Raw genomic sequence first — 14,870 nt, 5'->3', positions numbered from 1 at the left:
TGGTATTCAGAAAATGTCATTTCAATAGAGAACTGATTGGATGTGGCTGCGGCAGTCCTGAAGAGCCCATAGAAGAAAAGTTTGAATTCCCCAGAATCAGCCCATTCTTGCATTAATTTCAAAACATAGTTGAGTGCCTACTGTGTGTGCCAGGCACTAGTGGCAGTGATACGGCAGTAGGCAAGAGAGACAGTAAAAGATACAGACAAGCAAACAGGCCTGGCAGCTAGTGTGATCCGTGCGAGGATGGTGAAGCCCAGGGCAGCCAGAGAGGGACAGCAGAAGCCATCTAACCCACCTGGTGGTCAGGGAAGGCTTTCTAGAATAGGCGAAGCTAAGCCAAGACCTGAAGGATGAGCCCAACGATGGCAACCATAGTACTCAAGCATTACCTCAAATAAGGAATTAGGACATGGAGAAGTTAAGCTTTGAGGCCCAGGGAGCCAAGACAAAGTCCAATTCCAGAGTCTATGCCTCAGCTACAGTGCATTCTATCCTGCCTGTCTTTCCTCTTCCCTCCTTGCACTCCAGGTCCCCCCAGATGCTGCTGGAGAATTCCAGAGGCCTGCTGGGCTGTACCAGCGTCAGCATGTGGGTTGGGTTTCCATAGCCCAGTGGGACCCCCAGGCCTCTCAGCCTCTCAGGTTCCATAGCCAGGCCGAGAGAGGGGGCCTGGGGGTCCCTGTGGACCCAGACAGAGCTCCCCGTGTGTCCCTGGGACAGACTGGCTGGTGGAGAAAGCTCCCCCTCTTCTCAAGCACCTGAGTTTCCTGGGCTGCAGGGAAAGGACTCTGTCCCAAAGATGTCCTTTCAGAACACAGAAGAGATTGCCCTAGACCTGTAAAGCATGTCCGCCACTCACTCCTGCCTGTCGCCTGTTTTGGTAAAACAAAGGAGGACCTCTGAGACGGGGAAGTCCACCTGCAGCAGGGTGGATGGGGGCTAAGAGGCCAAGTCAGGAGCGCCCCCATTCAAGGCCCACTGGCAACGGTGTGACCAGGGCAGTGGGAACGGGAAACAGCGGGGTGGGGAGGCCCTGGAAACATCCAGGAAATAAGGCCAAGACCACCTGCCTCAGAAACTTCTAGGGGGTCTTGAGGAACACCCGGGAAGGAAGAGGGCTTCCCAGAGCTCAAAGCCCAGGACAAATGGAATGGAATTTTTTCTTCCCAGCAACTTTAGCTCTCCAACAGAAGGATCCACATTGGAGGTAGCAAGAGGGAAAAAGAGGAGGGGTGTGGGTGGCAGCCCTATATAGACACAGATGTTTCTCAGGCAGAGGTCAACCCAGCCAGGGGTGAAGGACAGCCCCTCTGGGTCCCAGCCCCTCAGCACAGCACAAGGGAGACAGCCGCACCGCTTCAGATCCTGGCTTGCCACATGTCTTTGCCCACTGCCTGGCCTAGGTAAGAGCTGGCCTACAAGGAACGGGGCTGTTGGCCCATCTCCCACCCCACAGAGCCACACGCCAACCCCCAGGGACCCAGATTTAACATGTCCCACTCGATGTGTGCTCACTCTCCCCAGGGGCCGCTCAGCACACGTTAAGATCCAATTGGCACTAATTGGACCAAGCTGGCAGTGCCCAGGGCAGCCTGAGTCCTGTCACCATGGATTTGACTCACCAAGCAATGGCTGTGGGTGTCTACGGAGCCCACCATTAGTGTCATTTTGGGAAGCTCAAGTGAACATGGATGGTGCTTTATGAGTCAACATCACTGTCTGGCCAAAGCTTGCAGCCGGAGACCTAGAGCTTGTAAGTGACTTATCCACAAATAGTCTTACATCCAGGCCAGGGCTGGAGCCTGGGCCTCCCAAGTGTCAGCTCAGAGGTTGCTCTACTGGCCTCTTCATCTGCTGATGGCCCCAGGAAGTCTTCTCTAAAAGAGGAAGGAGGTCTAGCTCTTCCCTTCCTCCCAGGGTACAAGACCTCCACCCTGATCATCAAACTCCACCCAAGGAGGGAACCTCAACCCAATTCTAGAATACTGGGCTCCAAAATGGACTCTTGGCCACAAGACTCAAACACAATCACAAATCCTGGACCCTGAAATGGAAACCTGCCCTCCAGGAATGGAACCCTCACCTCAACCTGGAACCCACACGCCCAAACGGGAGCCTCAAGATCAGCCCAGAATCTTGCCTTCAGAAATAGCACCTTTACCCCAAAATACCACCTCATGCCTCAGGAACTGAGAACCTTAGCACCAGACAGAAAACCTCCACTTTCAGAACAAGTCCTGAATCTTGGCGAGGGATTTACCTCTTCAAAAGTCAATCCAGCCTCTTCTTATATACTACTGAGCCGCACAATGACATTTTGTTCAATGACAGATCACATATAAGACAATGATCCCATAAGATTATGATGAAGCTGAAAAATTCCCATCACCCACTGATGTCGTAGCCATGATAACATCATCGTGCAATGCATTACGTTACCTTTTCTATGGTTAGATGCATAAATACTCACCCTTGTGTTACCACTGCCTGTGGTATCCAGCACAGTAATGCTAAATAGGTTTGTAGCCAAGGAGCAATAGGCCACATCACACAGCCTAGATGTGCAGGAGGCTACACCATCTAGGTTTATGTAAGTTCACTTTGTGCTGTTCCCCTATGATGAAATCTCCTAACAACACAATTCTCAGAATGTGTCCCCATTGTTAAGCCACACACAACCGTATTTGGTTTCTTTTTTTTTTTCTTTTGAGACAAGAGTCTTGCTCTGTCACCCAGGCTGCTGGAGTGCAGTGGTGCAATCTTGGCTCACTGCAGCCTCTGCTTCCTGGGTTCAAACGATTCTTCTGCCTCAGCCTCCTGAGTAGCTGGGACTACAGGTGTGCGCCACCACACCCGGCTAATTTTTTTTTTTTTTTTTTGTATTTTTAATAAAGATGGGATTTCGCCATGTTGGCCGGGCTGGTCTCAAACTCCTGACCTCAGGTGATCCACCCGCCTCAGCCTCGTGTTAAGGAGGTGAAGCTAAGGCAAAGCCACCCAAAGTGCTGGGATTACAGGCATGAGCCACCGCGCCCAACCCTGTATTTGGTTTCTTTAACACAACCTCAACTTGGGGGATCAGTTGAGGAAACCCAAGATCCCTAAAACAGCTTCTTTTACATTTTGCAGTGAAGGAGGCAGGACTCCCTCATGCACGCAGAGCCCTAGTTTCCCGGCGGGCTGCCCTCTGAGGCCGAAATGTTCACGTGAGTGGCATTCTGCTCCCGCATGACCTATCCCAACCGCTTCCTCCAACCCCTGGGCCCACATCAGGGTCTGCATGTCTGGCTGGTCTCCTCAGTCCCACAGATCTGCAAACGCTAGCCTCAGAAAGGAAAAACCCCTTCTGCCCCTCTCAACCCTCCAAAGAGGGGGTTTCCTGCATGGGACTTGTGGAGGTGTGGGTGAGGAAGTCTGTCCACCCAGACAGGGCTGGCACTCCATTGAGTCCAAGGTCTGCCTTTGTCCCTCGGGGCTGGAAGAGAAGTCAGGGCGCTCAGAGACAGAAAGAGGTCCTGGCTGTATCCTGCGGATGCGACTCGAGAATGGATGTCACCCTAATGCTGATTCAAAGAGGCCCCAGGAAGAGGCCCAGGAAGAATCTGAACAAGATTTGGAAGATTGGACTTTCACAGTCCTGTGGAAATTCGGACTCAGTGTCTCCTCTGTGAAGTGTGCTGTGAATCCTGTCATGGGAGAGGAGGGGGTTGGTTATGTGCTTTTCAAATTCGAGGGACCTGACCCTGTGAGAAGTCCCCAAGCCCAGGGGCGGAGACAAACAGGCGTTTCCTCCTCTCGCCACTTTCCCAGCTGTTGCCTGGTTCTGAGCCACTCTTCCGCATTCTGTTTTACTGCAGGGCCATCCATCCAGTCGCTCTTGCTTGTCCATCTCTTGACAGTTTTATAATTTAATAAGTGCTGAGCCCCAGGGTGGGGGTCTGGGCCTTTGATCTCCACTCTGGGAAAGCCAGAGCAACCTTGGCCTGTCCCGGCTGATTTATGGCCACCTTTCAGGGGCTTGTGTGTGTGTGGCTGGGAACTGGCACCCACAGGGAGGGGAGCCACCTGAGAACGCCTGGCCAGGGCAGGGCTGCAGGTCCCTGGCAGAGAAGAAGCCAGGTGCACATCACACCGCAGGTGCTGCCTCTACCCTCCTGGAAGCCACCTGTGATAGGCAGAGGGGATATTAATAATTGATGGTATCCCAAGGGGTAGGGATGGAACCAACAGCTCAGGGCCTGCCCAGCCTGGTCACCTGTCTCTCTTCCTGGCTCTAAAACCTCACACCCGTGGCAGGAGCACAAGTCCCAAGTGTGCATACACTGACCTTCCACAGAGCCCCCAGGTGCACATTGACCACTGCCATTCAGAGATGGCACAAGCAGCTCCCCAGCAGCTCCCTCTCCTGGACCCACCTCCAAAGCTTCAAGTCGACCTTCTAAAATATCTCCCAAGTCAATCTGCTTGCCTGCCCAACTCTGACAGAAGCCACACCTCTCTCCTTGCATACAGGACTGCAGTGGACTCCTGCCTAGCCCCTCTCCACCCCTCCCCATCTCTTGCCCCAAGAGCCTGCTAGCACATCTCAGTGATCCTGTCACTCTTCTGTTTAAGGCTTTTCAATGGTTCCCCTCAGGTGTCACACTCCAAGCAGAGCGTTTGTATCACATTTGGGGCCAGCACTTGTCCCCCTCAGGTGTTCCTCTGGAGTCAGCTTCCAGCAGCTCCTAAGAGCATCACCCTGCAAGGTCTGAGCCTCGGGATCTTGTTACTGCTTGGTCCAATCCAGCTGTATGACCTTGGGCAGGTCTGGGGCCAAGGGGACCTGAGATGAGAAAGCAGGTAGGGCAAAACAATCTCCATGATACATTTAGGTTCTGATGTTTGAATCAGTGGCCACCAGCCCTTCCACCAGGCACCAAGCACAGGCCTGACCACCTGCCACACCTTCTCCCCTCGGAAAGAATGTGTTTAAAGGAACATTAGCTGGAAAGAGCATGGCAAGAAAAGGAAAAGAAAGCAAAAGTGGGCCGGGCACAGTGGCTCACACCTGTAATCCAGTACTTTGGGAGGCCGAGGTGGGCAGATCACTTGAGGTCAGGAGTTCAAGACCAGCCTGGCCAATATGGTGAAACTTTGTCTCTACTAAAAATACAAAAATTAGCTGGGCGTGGTGGTGCACACCTGTAGTCACAGCTACTTGGGAGGCTGAAGCATGAGAATCACTTGAACCTGGGAGGGGGATGTTGCAGTGAGCCAAGACTGCACCACTACATTCCCGCCTGGGCGACAGAGTGAGACTCCGTCTGAAAAAAAAGAAGAAAAAAAAAAGAAAGCAGACAGCAGACATGGAGGAGGAGGAGGAGGAAGGGAGGACCCTTATGCCAATAGGGACCGATTGAACTGGACAAGGCAGGGCCGTGAGTACGTCAGGAAAGAGACCATGCCCAGTACTCACCTCTCAATTCTCCATACCCAGCACTATGCCTGGCTCAGAGCAGGTACCAACACATGAAATGAATCAGCTGGAATATCCTTACAGCCTCATTCTACCCTGATTGGGCCAGAGTGCCTCCCCCCCTCCCTCTCAGGGGCACTTGGACACCCACACTTGGACACACATATTCTGGACTGCCCCATGCCCCGGAGAACATCAGTCTCTCAGCAGACACCAGGCAGGGGCTGGGGCAAGCCAAGTGGGAAGGATGAAGGTGAAAGCCAAGAGCATGTGGACCTGCCATCATCTTAATCCTAGCAACTTCGCCTGTCAACATTCTCCCTTTTCCATCCTCACCCCAACCGCTGGAGCAGCCAGGATGGCATTCTAGGGCAACAAGGCTAAAGAAGGCCATCCAGGGGTTGGGCGCGGTGGCTCACGCCTGTAATCCCAGGATTTTGGGAGTCCGAGGCGGACGGATCACAAGGTCAGGGGATCGAGACCATCCTGGCTAACACGGTGAAACCCCGTCTCTACTAAAAAATACAAAAAAAATTAGCCAGGCGTGGTGGCGGGTGCCTGTAGTCCCAGCTACTCGGGAAGCTGAGGCAGGAGAATGGTGTGAACCCAAGAGGCGGAGCTTGCAGTGAGCCAAGATCAAGCCATTGCACTCCAGCCGGGGCAACAAAGCAAGACTCCCTCCGTCTCAAAAAAAAAAAAAAAACGAAGAAGGCAGCCATCCAGGTAACCCAGCAGACATACTTCCCTCCTCTGTGCCCCCATCCCAAGAAGTGTCCTCTCTCCTCCTCCTCCCCTGTCCCCACACAGACAGTCTGTGACCAGCAATGTACTTACATGGACAGAATGAGTGAGAAGGGAGTGGGACACCTCTGAGAAGCAAGGAAGCAGTTACTTGATGATTTTCTGCTGAAAGTTCCTTGGCTAGGAGGGCTGGGGTGACTCTGGCCAGGGCTCAGCCCCGTTGTACCCGGCAGCAGTTCTGAGCCAGTCCTGAGCTCCTCCTCCTAAGAATACCCTTCATGTGGTCTCCATACCCAGCTCAACTAGGATAGTACTGCCCCCTCTAGGATGCTTTTTAAGATACAGAAGAGCTGGTTGGACACAGTGGCTCACCCCTGCAAACCCAACACCTTAGGAGGCTAAGGTGGGAGGATCACTTGAGGCCAGGAGTTTGAGACCAGCCTGGGCAATACAGTGAGATCCTGTCTCTACAAAAATTAAAAAATTAGCTGGGGCTGAGAGCAATGGATCACACCTGTAATCTCAACATTTTGAGAGGCCGAGGTGGGCAGATCATCTGAGGTCAGGAGTTCAAGACCAGCCTGGCCAACACGGCAAAACCTCGTTTCTACTAAAAAATACAAAAATAAGCCAGGTGTGGTAGTGGGTGCCTGTAATCCCAGCTATTCGGGAGGCTGAGGCAGAGAGAATTGCTTGAACCCAGACACGGAGGTTGCAGTGAGCTGAGATCACACCAGTGCACTCCAACCTGGGCAGCAGAGCAAGACTCTGTCTACCAAAAAAAAAAAAAAAAAAAAAATTAGCTGGGTTTGGTGTTGTGTGCCTGTAGACCCAGCTACTCAGGAGGCTGAGGTGGGAGGATCACTTGAGCCCAGAAGGTTGAGGCTGCAGCGAGCCAAGGTCATGTCCGCCGCACTCTAGAGACTCGGCAACAAGGCAAGACTCTGTCTCTTTAAAAAAAAAAACAAAAAGATACAGGAGAGCTATTATTTTTAATGGCACATTGGCATTTGGAGCAGCCAGTGGCATTTAATCGGCAGGGGCCAAGGATGAGAAATGAACAGTTCATGCCTAATATGCTAGTAGCTTCCCATCTGGGAACTGAGGCCAACTCCTACTCATTTTCAGGTCACTTCCTAGAGAAACCTTCCCTGAACCCCAAGACCAAGTCAAGTTCCCCCCTTATAGTTCCCTAGTTTCTCCTTCAAAGCCTTTACCCAGAGATAATTGTTTGGGTAAGAAATTAAAGATATAGTGGAGCAGAACAGTTAAAGATGACGGGGCCTCTGGCCTCCAGGAGGTGGAACGTAACACCCCACCCCTTGTGGAGCGTAAACCCCACCCCTTAAGTGTGGGCTGCACACAGTGACTTCCTTTCAAAGAATGCAATGGAAAGGGAGGAAAGTGTAACTTTAACTGCACAATGGAGAGACCTGACCAGCACTCCCTCAGCCAGGCGCTCAAGGTCAACATCAACAGCAATGAGTCATGTTGACAGCATGTGCCGTTGATATGATGGAAAATGGCACTTTACCTCTGCGGTCTTTCGCTCCAAAACCTAAAACCGCAATCTAATCATGAGAAGAACACCACAAAAATCCCAAAAGAGGGACAGTCTACAAATACGTAACCAGTAATCCTCAAAACTGTCAAGGTCATCAAAAGTAAGGAAAGTGTGAGAAATTGTCACAACCAAGAGGAGCCTAAGAAAACATGACAAAAGGCCAGGCGCAGTGGCTCCCGCCTGTAATCCCAGCACTCTGGGAGACCGAGGAGGGCAGATCACAAGGTCAGGAGTTTGAGACCAGCCTGACCAACATAGTGAAACCCCATCTCTCTAAAAATACAAAAATTAGCCAGGCGTGGTGGTGTGTGCCTGTAATCCTAGCTACTCAGGCGGCTGAGGCAGGAGAATCCCTTGAACCTGGAAGGCAGAAATTGCAGTGAGCTGAGATGGCGCCACTGTACTCCAGCCTGGGCAACAGAGTAAAACTCTGTCTCCAACAAGATAAATAAAATAAAAGTAAAAATAAAAATAAAAAATAAAATACTAGTGCACACCTGTAGTCTCAGCTACTCAGGAGGCTGATGAGGGAGGATCCATTGAGCCCGGGGGTGAGGCTGCAGTGAGCTGTGATCATGCCACTGCACTCCAACCTGGGCAACAGAACAAGACCCTGTCTCAAAAAAAAGCGGGGGGTGGCGGGGAGGGGAGCACAGCATGAGCTCTAGCACATAGATATTAGCAATTGTCATCTCCAGATTCATTTTTATGCGTTTGTCATTTTTATTCCCATCTGCCTTCCCACTAAAGGGTAAGCTGGAAATGGTGAGCACTGACTTATTGCATTTCTCACCATATCCGCGTGCCCAGGAGGGTGTCTGGCCCATGGCTGATGGCAGTCAGCTGATGCTTAGCTTGTTAAACAATGAAATGAGCTCTCCCACCCACCTGTTACCCTCCCCATTAGTGCATCCCACAAACCCCGACTCTCATCCTCAGAGAACTTCAGTTCCCAAGCCCAGTGCCGGAGCCCCGCCTCCCCTTGGAACTGTTACTAGAGCAGAGAAAAAGCCAAGGCCTCCCACCTGCCTCCCAGTGACTCCTGCTTATTCCCTCCTCCTCTTCTCTTAGCCCTTCTTTTTCTCTAAGCTCTGCCCTCTTACCCCCTACAAGTGTCAACACCTGCTCATTTCCCAAAGCCATCCGGGGAATGACTCCTGATAAGCATCTTTTAATAAACTCTGGAGCTGGATCTGTCATCCAGAAGCTATATTCTCCCTCTCCCCAGCCCCCCTACCACCTCCCACTTCCTGGGCTGGCCCACTAGTGCCTCTGGTCTGGCCAGGTGGGACCCACAGGCTCCACAGGGCCTTTGGACTCAGGCTTGCTGGAAATGGCCAAAAGGCGGCCCAGGCTGTTTCTGAAGCTGGCCTTCCTATCCGCCTGCTTGTCTCAGCAGCCGGGGCCAGTTCTGCCCGTGCCACCCAGCCTGATGCTGGCCAGTTCACTTCCCTCCATCCCTGAGGCAGGTTTCCCAGGCGTTACCAAGGAGACCACTTGCATCCTGCCCAGGGTTGCCAAAGCAACCGGCTCAGCGTGAAGCAGCCCCTCAGCTCTAGCCCCTGGGTGTGCAGGTCCAGGAACGAGACAGGCACAAACTAACAGGAAACAGGCAGACCTAGCATGCCCTGGGCAGTGCCTAGCTCCCACCCACCTTCCTAACCTCACTCTTCTTCCTTCTCTTACCGCTTTTGCTCATCCTGCCTCCATCTTGGGCTCTGTGATTTAGAACCAATGCCTGTGCCTCCCTGTGCACACCTTGGAAGCGAGCACATGCCATCTGCTACGGACTGAATTTTACCCGCCCCTCAATATTCATATATTGAAACCCTAATATGCAATATGACTATATTTGGAGATAGGGCCTTTAGGAGGTAATTAAGGTTAAATAAGGTCAGAGGGGTGAGGTCCTGATCTGATAGGATTAGTGGCTTTATAATAAGAGGAAGAGAGAAAGATCACTCTCGTTCCATACGCACACGCCAAGAACAGGCCATGTGAGGTCACAGCAAGAAGGAGCCACCTGAAAGCCAGGAAGAGGGCCCTCAATGGAACCTAACCGTGCTGGCACCTCGATCTCAGACTTCCAGCCTCCAGGACTCTAAGACAATGCATTTCCATTGCTTAAGCCATCCAGTCTGTAGTATTTTGTTATGGCAGAACAAGCAGACTAAGACACCATCCCAGAGGGCCCAGGAAAAGAGTCCTAATGTGGAGAAATTCTCCCCCAAGATCAGTTTCCTCCCTGATCACCTTCGGTGTCCTGGGTAGAAATCCCAGCCCTGCTCTTTCCTAGCTCAGTGTTTCTGGGCAGCACTCTTCACATCCTTTAGTCTCGGCTTTCTCATGTATAAAATGGGAACAATAAGAGCCTGGCACAGTGGTGTGCACCTGCAGTCCCAGGAGGCTGAATCAGAAGGATCGCTTGAGCCCAGGAGTTCGAATCTAGCCTGGGTAACATAGAGAGACTCTATCGCTACAATAAATAAATAATGGCCAGGCATGGTGGCTCATACCTGTAATCCCAGCACTTTGGGAGGCCGAGACGGGCAGATCTCCTGAGGTCAGGAGTTTGAGACCATCCTGGCCAACATGGTGAAACCCTGTCTCTACTAACAATACAAAAATTAGCTGGACTTTGGTGGCCGGTGCCTGTAATTCCAGCTACTCAGGAGGCTGGGGCAGGAGAATCACTTGAACCCGGGAGGCAGAGGTTGCAGTGAGTCGAGATCACGCCACTGCACTCCAGCCTGGGTGACAAGAGCAAAACTCCATCTCAAAATAATAATAATAATAAATAATAAAATGGGAATAATACTTACCTCTCCTTTTGGGGAGATTAAATGAATTTATTTACATTAATACTCCTAGCATCAGAACTTGGGCTTCTTAGAAATCCTTTCATTGCTGGTTTTTTCTTTTTTCTGCCTGTGAGCAATAGTCCTACTGCCCATAGCTGTGGGTTGGGAATGCTTCCAGACTTGCCCATGGGAACCCCAGATGAGCAGGTCAGCTTGGCTGTCACGCCCAGCCCTTTCAGCTTGGCCTAGGACAGAAGACTGACAGCCTCTGTGAACCTCTCAGCAGCTCCAGATGCCTCATCCCCTCCTCTCCCCAGCCTGCCTTCCACCGCCGTTGGTGTTGTTGAAATAAAATCATTACATGCATCTTGCTCAAAAGCCGTCCATGGCTCTCAATGCCTACAGGATAAAATCTAACTTCCTCGTCCTAATATCATAGGCCTTCCAAGATATGACCCCAGCCTACCTTCAAAGATTGACCTGTTAACGTCCCCACTGGGGACCCCACATCCAAGCAAGAGGACTGCTCACCATCCCTGAACACACCCTGTGTTTCTCTACCTCTGTGCCTTTGCTGACAGCCCTTCTAGCTCCCCTCCAAATCTCCCCCATCCAACTCTGGGCTCTCCTCCTCTGAGAAGCCTAGTCCCACCTCCTCCAACCTTGCCAGAGTAGGACTGTTCTGAGGTCCCAGAGTCACAACAGTTCTCAGATCTTGAGGATCTTGTTAAACGCGCAGGTTTGAGGGCCCCATCCCCAGTGTATTCTGAGTCAGCGGGTCTGAGCTGGGGGCTGGGAACCTGCAGGGTAGACACGCTTCCAGCTAATGCTGATGCAGGCAGTAGAAAAACCTCACTCTGAGAAACACTGGCCCCAAAGAACTGTAAGCTTCCTCCAAAATGTCTGATGGATCTACTGTCTAAAACCCTGAAGAAAGCGTAAGGGGAGGAGGCTGGGAATTCCAGACTAGCACAGCCCTCCTGATCCTCTGGTTAGCCAAGGGAGAAAGCATCAAGAACCCCATGGTGTGCCCTTTCCCAGCCCTGGGGCTCTGTCCAGAGACTCAAAAATTACTCCCCCATCTCTCTCCCACAATGAAAGATAGAGCCCACCCAAGACTAAATGCTACAGGGGCAGGATAATGCAGCAATCACAGTAATAAACTCTCAAGTCTGAGAGCCCTGGCTTTGAATCCCAGCCCCATCAGCTTCTGTGTGGACTGGGATAAGTTACTTAACCTCTCTGAGCCTCTTTTCCCCCATCGGTAAAACAGTGACAATGCTACCTCCTTCCGTAGGTTGTTGGGAGGGTATTAATGGAAATAATCCACATGTAAGAACTTGGTACATAGTAACCACCCAGTGCATGGTAGCTATTGTAAATATTATCACGATAATTAACATAACAAGGTTCAAAGGTAAAACTGAACTGAAAACCAACAGGGCATGCAGGATGGGTGCTCTGGGTTCAACATGGGGCTGATGCAGCCAGTCACTCTGAGGAGGCCACCAGGCACCCCCCAGATCCATCTGCTGCATTCCCGGGGGCGGAGAGCTGGATGAGCTCACCTAATCTGCAAGCGTCATGACAACCAAGGAAGGAGCCCAGACAAGAGCTGAGGGAAGATCTGTGGGTTGACCAAAGAATGGAGACCTTGAATATCCCATTATGGTAATTGAAGCAGGGAAGGGTATGATGAAGATAGTACTTTGGGAGAATCACTCCGGCAGCATCAAAGGAGGGACCAGAGGCAGAGAAGCCAATTAGGATGGCAGCTGTGGCAATATCTGAGATGAGGACCCAGATCAGGGAAGTAGCTGCGAGAATGCGAGTGCAGAAAAATGGCTAGGGGCTGAGCACAGTGGCCCCAGCACTTTGGGAGGCCAAGGCAGGAGGTCTGCTTGAGCCCAGGAGTTCCAGACCATCCTGGGCAACATGGCAAGATGTTTTAAAAAACCTACAAAAATAAGCCAGGACTGGTGGTGTGTGCCTGCGGTCCCAGCTACTTGGGAGACTGAGGCAGGAGGATCACTTGAGCCCAGGAAGTTGAGGCTTCAATGAGCCAAGATCACACCACTGCACTCCAGCCAAAAGAAAAGAAAAGAAGGAAGGGAAGGAGGAAGGGAGGGAAGGCAGGCAGGCAGGCAGGAAGGGAGGGAGGGAAGGAGGGAGGAAGGAAGGAAGGAAGAAGGGAGGGAGGGAAGAAGGGAATGAAGGAAGAAAGGAAGGAAGGGAGGGAGGGAGGGAGGGAGAGAGGGAGAGAGGAAAAGAAAAATAGCTAAGACCTTGTGCACGGATAAGCCTTCCCCCACCCCGCTCTCATCCCCAAAGAGTAGTGAAGAAATTCAGGGTCTACAGACAAGTTCTCATGACTCACTCTGGCCCACCACAAGAATCAAGATCCTTAGTCAACCTTCACAGCTCCTCCTTCAGCCCCCCAGGAGCCTCAGCCATCATAGAAAAGAGAGTGAAAACAACAGGTGTCTTGCTGGCGTCACACCCAGCCAGACATGGAGGGGGACAGCCTTCCTACAGCTGTCACAACCAGTGACTTTGTGAAGTATCCAATTCAAGAAGCACCACCTTTTGAAAGATGGGAGGTGTACGTTTAGGTGTATACCCAGAAGAACCCAAAACAGGTGTTCAAACAAAGACTTAGACACAGATGTTCATAGCAGCATTATTCATGAAAACCAAAAGGTAGAAACAACCTAAAGTCTTCCAACTGATGAATGGATAAGTGAAATGTGGCATATTCTTACAATAGAATATTATTCAACCACAAAAGGAAAAAAGGTGCACGCTACAACATGGATGAACCTTGAAAAGATTATGCTAAGTAAACGAAGCTTGACACAAAAGGACAAATATTGTATCCTTCCATGTATATGAAATGCCTGGAATAGGCAAGTCCATAGAGACACAGAGTAGATTCGTGGTTGCCAGGGATTCAGGCGAGAGGGTAACAGGAGTGACTGCTTAATGGGCATGGTGTTTCCTTTTGAAATGATGAAAATATTCCGGAATTAGGTAGAGGCGGTGGTTGTACAGTATTGTAAATGTACTAAATGCCACTGAATTCTACATTTTAAAATGACAAATTTCAGGTTATGTAAATTTTACAATAAAAAAAATGGGAGGTAGCCCATCCAGTCTCCATCTATGGGTAACCACTGGGGCTGAATAGCCCTCCATGGGCTTTCCTAGGATGCCTGTCCCTCACCACTTAGCACTCAGCAGGCAGGCACTCAGAAAGACCTGGGCAAGGAGGAAAATCTTTATTCTTTGTATTTTTCTCCACAAGGCATGAACCTCCTGTGCACGCTACCCCAGTTACTCTGTGCCCCTCACTGAAAATATATGCATAACTTCCATATACATATAATTTCTATTACATGTAATATATACATATACGCTCGAGCCCCTCCAAGCCTTTACTGTCTGTGCCTTTCCTCCTTCTCCCACACCCTAGGACTCTGCTGCATCCCTTGCTGTCTATCCAGTTCCTGCAGTTCCCTCCATGTCCAGCTCAGATCCTCCCCGATACCCCTTCTCTGACCTCTGCCCACACATCTGGGTTTCGACAGTCCAACCAAGCAAACACTTAATTCCATTCACTCCCTCATTCATGCCTTTCAAGTAGATCTCCAGCCTGGGAAAGGCCAGGGGTGTCTTACCTCCGAGCTGGGCACATAGGAGCTCCTCGGGCACTGCCTGTTGGTGCTAAGCCCAGAGCTACACCGTGGACCTCTCCCCTGAACACTCCCAGACCAACGCTGTTCAGAACCCAGTGGGAACCACCAGCAGCACAGTGGGGTCAGTGTGTTCCCAGGAAGAAGACCAAAGTCTACCACCCGAGAGGCGATGGTGAGGTCCCATGTCATGTCAGTCTGACAGCCAGACCTATCTTAGATCTCTGATCAGTCCCAGGATCCCTATTATACCAGGTCCCTTCCAGTTGTTTTAATTAAAATGGTGAGGAATCAAGAGATTGCAATTATGTAAGGAGAGAAAAAAAATCAAGACAGTCACTCCACCCCTACTCCCAGCAAATTTCTGGATGAGCACTGATAAGAATTAGAGATGAATTCTGGCTAAGTACAGACACCATCCCAGCAGAACTCTGGGTAGGCAGTTAACATCACAGCCTATCAGGTCAACACCAACACAATTAGAATGGACTTTTGGCTGACCACTGATACATCAGAGAAGACTCGCAAGTCAATGCTGACACGTTTAGAAGGGAATTGGGAATAAACACTAAACAATTACAGAATAAAGGTGATGGCTCTATTAGAGTAGA

The 14,870-nt window shown here is 50.9% G+C and overlaps 1 protein-coding gene across 5 annotated transcripts in view; it reads right to left on the bottom strand.

Annotated features, from left to right (window-relative positions):
- NEURL1 (neuralized E3 ubiquitin protein ligase 1) overlaps nt 1–14,870 on the bottom strand; it is a 161,312-nt gene that overhangs the window by 143,222 nt on the left and 3,220 nt on the right. Inside the window, exon 1 of one of the 5 annotated variants that reach the window (XM_065521367.1) lies at nt 14,245–14,552. The exons of the other annotated variants lie outside the window; for them this stretch is intronic. The gene's annotated coding sequence lies outside the window, so the exon portion shown is untranslated. Of the gene's footprint in view, nt 1–14,244; nt 14,553–14,870 lie in introns of those variants that run through there. 5 annotated transcript variants of the gene reach the window in all.

This window comes from Macaca fascicularis, chromosome 9 (genome assembly GCF_037993035.2).
Source record: "Macaca fascicularis isolate 582-1 chromosome 9, T2T-MFA8v1.1".
NCBI lineage: Eukaryota > Metazoa > Chordata > Mammalia > Primates > Cercopithecidae > Macaca > Macaca fascicularis.
The sequence above is the reverse complement of the archived record's forward strand: the minus strand, read 5'-3'. Positions and strand labels throughout refer to the sequence as shown.